This window comes from Sapajus apella, unplaced genomic scaffold (assembly GCF_009761245.1).
Source record: "Sapajus apella isolate SASKATOON/1434 unplaced genomic scaffold, GSC_monkey_1.0 scaffold96, whole genome shotgun sequence".
In the NCBI taxonomy this organism is placed as follows: Eukaryota; Metazoa; Chordata; class Mammalia; order Primates; family Cebidae; genus Sapajus; species Sapajus apella.
In genome coordinates, this window is record NW_022437036.1 from 488,008 (window position 1) to 493,618 (window position 5,611).

General features: G+C 56.9%; 1 protein-coding gene across 1 annotated transcript in view; it reads left to right on the forward strand.

Annotated features, from left to right (window-relative positions):
* Positions 1-5,611, forward strand: part of ZBTB46 (zinc finger and BTB domain containing 46) — a 56,908-nt gene that overhangs the window by 23,535 nt on the left and 27,762 nt on the right.

Here is a 5,611-nt window from a genome sequence, read left to right on the forward strand (position 1 = left end):
AGACGGGGCGGCGGTGGAAGGGAGACGGGGCGGCGGTGGAAGGGAGATGGGGAGGTGGCTGCCGATCACACTGGGGGCCTCACCTCACATCACCTTCGCTGGATAATGCAGGTGATGTGTGACTTTTTTTTTTTTTTTTTTTTGGGACGGAGTTTCGCCTCCTGGGTTCAGGCAATTCTCCTGCCTCAGCCTCCTGAGTAGCTGGGATTACAGGCACGCGCCACCATGCCCAGCTAATTTTTTGTATTTTTAGTAGAGACGGGGTTTCACCGTGTTGACCAGGATGGTCTCGATCTCTTGACCTTGTGATCCACCCGCCTCGGCCTCCCAAAGTGCTGGGATTACAGGCTTAAGCCACCGCGCCCGGCCGATCTGTGACTTTTAAAAGATGCGTCGGATTTGTGTTTAAAGCATAAATGTCCCCAGCTGAACACAAGTGATGATGCACCCGCCAAGATATGGCCAAAGGTTCTGCCACTGCCGTTTCGGGCTCACCCCAGACTTACTGACTTCATGGCAAGACGGAGGAGGCATTTAGCTTTCAGAGTTAAAAAAACAAAAACAAAAACAAAGCCCACCCCAGCCAGCCCCAGCCAGCTGCCTTCTGTTCCCGCACAAACATTGGGCCCGTGGGTGAACCTGGCGCTGGCACTCAGCATGCGGGTGAGACTGAGTGAGTGAGGGTGAAGGGTGAGGGTGAGTGAGGGGTGAGGGTAAGTGAGGGGGTGAAGGGTGAGGGTGAGGGTGAGTGAGGGGGTGAAGTGAGGGGTGAGGGTGAGTGAGGGGTGAGCGTGAGAGTGTGAGGGTGAGTGAGGTCCCGGGTTCGGGATGTGGAGCCCCAGGGCTGTGTTCCCCGGGTGCGTGCTGAGCGGTGTGGGCGCCTGGTTTCCCGGGTATTGAGTGAAATCAGGGACGTGCCGGCTGCCCCTGGTGCTGGGGTTTGGGAAGTGAGTCTGATTTTTATCGCCACCGCCCTTAAATATCGAGTATCTGATTCTTTACGCTGCTCTGCGGTAATTTTACAAGTTGGTTTTCATGAGCACTGAAATATTTTCGCGTTTTTGCATTGGTTCGAGTGCCGACTGGACCTGCTTGGCTGATGAAGACACGCGTGGAAGGCAGCGTTCACTGCCTCTTCATTCCGCGTGCTCTGTGGCCAGCTGTGGGGTTAGAGGGCTTTGGTCTTGGAAGGGAGGCCTGGGCCGAGCTGGGACAGGCAGCATGTGCTGTGGGCACTGGGCTTCACGGGCGTCCTGTGGCCTCATGTTCCACGTCTGAAAAACGGGGTCCAGGCGCTCACTCACGCAGCTGTTGTGAATTCAAACAAAATGGTGCAGGCAGAGTGTGCATGATTTATGCTTCAAAATGTTGGCCTCCGACCCTCCTCAAATGCAAAAGTGTGCTTGTCGGCAGAAATGGTTGGGTTTGACCTAACCCCTGGGCCTTTTCAGGAGGCAGAGGCAGGGCACATGGGCCTCCCACAGCCGGCCGGCCAGAGGGACCGCAGGGCACGTTTCGTGGGCGTCAGGAGGGACAGGCTGGGTGCGCCCCTGTGGGTGTGGTCAAAGGGGGAGCCCCAGGCCTCCCGTCCCTCCCCTCCATCGCCTTTCACCTAAGGGCTTGGGCGCTTTCTGTTTCCTCTGGGTGCTCCCAGATGGTCTATACGCTCCTTCAGGGCAGGGACCCTCCACACACCCGGCTCCTGTGCAGCACCCCAGGTCTGGCTGGTTCGTCTTGGTAATTAAGAATCACTCTGGGGGCCTGGGCAATGTGGTGATACCCCGTCCCTACCAGAAATTAGCTGAGCATGATGACGTGTGCACCCATAGTCCCGGCTTCTCAGGAGGCTGAGGTGGGAGGGTCGCTTGAGCCTGGGAGGTTGAAGCTGCAGTGAGCCGTGATCGCACCACTGCCCTCTAGCCTGGGCAACAGAGCAAGACCCTGTCTCAAAAAAAAAAAAAGCCATTGGACTGAGGCGAAAGGATGTGTTTGTGCTTTTCCTGCTGTGTCTGCACCCGATAGCTTCCCGTGGTGTGGCTCTGTCCAGGAAGCCTTTGGGGATCTGCGTGTGCAGCCGATGGGTCAGAGGGCACAGCTTGCTGGGAGACATAGATTTCGCTGTGGCAGCCAAGCAGCGGGACCTGGTGCCAGCGTCTGACCTTGGGGAACACACACCCCACTTGGCCTTGGTGACCCTGGCAGTTTTTCCCCTTCCTCCTCTGGGCGTCTTTGTTCTGGGTCCCCTTTCGGGAGGTGAGCCCCGAGCACATGGTGGGGTGGCCGCGGGGCTGGGGCCTTGCGTGGTTCTGGCTTCTTCCCAGGGCCCCTCCCTGCACTGAGAATGCTGTGTCCTCTGCATTCTGAGTGTGCCCTAAACCCTGAAGGTGGGGTGAGGGCATACTCGGCACTCCTGGGGCTGTATGTTTTTGGGTTTTTTGTTTGTTTGCTTTTTTAAGAGACAGAGTCTTGCTGTCTTCCCCAGGCCAGAGTGCAGAGGCGTGATCTCCGCTCACGGCAGCCTCCGCCTCCCAGACTCCAGCAATTTTCCTTCCCCAGCCTCCCAAGTAGCTGGGACTACAGGTGTGTGCTCCCACAGCCCGCTAATTTTTATATTTTCAGTAGAGATGGGGTTTCACCATGTTGGCCAGGCTGATCTCCAACTCCTGATCTCAGGTGATCCACCCGCCTCGGCCTCCCAACGTGCTGGGATGACAGATGTGAGCCACTGCGCCCAGCCCCATCTCAAATTTTAGTATATCTGTGACTAATTCCAGGTGAAGCTGGTTGCTGGGTCTTCTGTTAATTTCTCTTATGCTCTGGCCTCATTTTTAATATTCTAAATTTTCCACTTCTCTTGTAAGAATTTGCCCTTTTGGGCCAGGCGTGGTGGCTCACACCTGTAATCCCAGCACTTTGGGAGGCTGAGGCAGGTGGATCACCTGACGTCAGGAGTTTGAGACCAGCCTGGTCAACATGAAACCCCATCTCTACTAAAGATACAAAAATTACCCGGGTATGGTGGCCGGCACCTCTAATCCCAGCTACTTGGGAGGCCGAGGCAGGAAAATTGCTTGAACCCAGAGGAGGAGGTTGCAGTGAGCCGAGATTGTGCCACTGCACTCCAGCCTGGGCAACAAGAGTAAAACTCAGTCAAAAAAAAAAAAAACAGGGCCGGGCGCGGTGGCTCAAGCCTGTAATCCCAGCACTGTGGGAGGCTGAGGCGGGTGGATCACGAGGTCAAGAGATCGAGACCATCCTGGTCAACATGGTGAAACCCTGTCTTTACTAAAAAATACAAAAAAAGTTAGCTGGGCATGGTGGCGCGTGCCTGTAATCCCAGCGACTCAGGAGGCTAGGGCAGGAGAATTGCCTGAACCCAGGAGGCGGAGGTTGCGGTGAGCCGAGATCGTGCCATTGCACTCCAGCCTGGGTAACAAGAGCGAAACTCCGTCTCAAAACAAAACAAAACAAAACAAAACAAAAAACTTGCCCTTTTTGTTTTCTGTAAATGCGGTTTAGAAGTTGTCAGCATCCTTTGCTGGTCGGGCTGTGGACTGGATGATAGAGAGGCTGCAGCACTTGGAGGGGGGGATGCGTTATGTCAAAACATAGTTTTCTGCCATCCTGAGCAGCCCCTGCCTGTCTGTGGCTTGCACTGAAGTGAATGATGGAAAAGCCCAGAAAATACCTGGATTTCCCAAAGTTCTGTGGTTGTCCCTCGCCGCCGTAGGCATTCTGTCCCTGATGGTGGCCACAAGGAATCTGTTCAGAAGTAAACCGGGGACACCAGCGCCTGCAACCGGGGAAGCGTTGCTGAAGCAGCTCAGTGTGATTTGGAGGTGGGGTCGTGGCTTCCCTCTGGGAGGGCTGCCGCGGGGCTGTGTGGGGGCATCACTGGCTCCGGGGAGGTCGTCAGAGTTAGTCACGCCACCCCGCTAGCTGGTACCTGGGTGGACACTGATGGGGGACAGAGCGGAGCACCGGGGTCTGGCACTGTCTGCTGATCAGAAGCAGTTTGCTCTCTCAGCAACACTCATGAACACCAGGCTGGGCACCCACGTCTCGCCCCTCCCCTCAACGCTTTCTGCAGGTGCGTGGACGCGGTGGGTGCTATGTCTTCTCATTGCTGGGTGTGGGGGTGACGGGGGTCGGCTGGGGGGGCAGCTCACTGTGGCTTGCGGGTGGCCCCCATCCTGTAGCTCTGGAAATGCTCCCCTGAGCCCAGATGCCACCTGCTCCTCGCCACTGCTTCCCGACGGAAGAGAGAAGACAGAAGAGCAGCCTTAGCCGGGTGAGGGCCCCATGCCCTGCCCTCAGAGCACGGGGCACGTGGCTTCCACTCAGGCCAGCTCTGAAGAGGGTCTGGGAGGGTCTTGGGACCTGGCCGCTGTGCTGGCCTGGGCGGTGTCCCGACTTGCAACCTCCCCCGTGCGCTGGCTGTGACGAGCTTTTCCGGGGCTGGGGCTCTTGTTAGCGAGTCTCCAGAGTGTCCCATCGAGCACACCTCCCAGTGGCTTGGTCCGTCCTTGCTGTGTGTTGATGGCAGCTTTGCGGTGCGGTGCGCCAGGATGGGATGCCAGCTCCTGCCCCATTCTCCTCACAGTGAATGCGCTGTGATTTTACAACATGGGACAGGCGTGGCAATCTTCCATAAGAATGGGATGGAATGGGATGATAGTCGCAGGTTTTGAATTCAGAGGACCATTAAATATGCAGGCAGCAGGCCAGCATCACAGAGGAGCAAGGGGCCTCTGGGGGTGGTTCTGGAACATCTAGAAAATCTGAACTAGTTTCCTTGGATTTGTAGGACCAATAGGCTTGGCTTGGCTGTTAAATTAAACAGATGACAGTTTCGTAATGAGACCGTGAGCCTCGGATGTCCCCATCAGAGGACGGGCTGCGCCTCTCACCCAATTCTGCTTCAGTTCACTGCTCACACCCACCCCTTTTCCAGCAATAGGCAGCCTCCTCCCGGCCCCCGGTCCTTGTTCACTCAGTAGGAACCATGAAAAGTGTCGTTCAGGCTCCAAATGTGGCTGCCCACGAGTCGTGCTGTGGTGGCACCGACCTGACCCCCGGGGCCTTGAGGCGTGTGCAAACCGCTGAGGAGGGTGTCACCCCCACAGCAGCCGAACCCAGGAATGTGGGACGCGCCCTCTGGAGCCTGGCTGTGTAACCTGCCTCACTCTGTTCAAAAGCGCCAAGGATTCTCGGGACGGTCGTGGCGCCGCCGTCCCGCCTCCGTGAAGGTCATCCAGCTCCCTGTGGTCCTGTCCTGGAGGGACGGCTTCCGGCCAGCTGGCTCCTGGTGAAGGGCCGTGGGGCCGTTGGTACGGCCAGGCCCAGGCGTCGGGAGGTGTTTTGTGGAGAACAGTCTGGCGGCTTGTCTTCATTTCGGTCGTGGTTTAAAGACTGTTTCCCTGTGGTATTTAAAGGGTGAGCTGAGAACTTTAACTCGATTCTGGATTGAGTTTCCGACCAAAGGGCTTTTGGTGGAAATGTCACTGCTGTTTCAGGCAGTCCGGGCCGCCGTGGCGTTCCCGTCTGGAGAGCTTCTCCAGTCCAGAGTGTTCAGGCTCCGGAGGGCATTTCTCCAGTCCAGAGGCGTTCC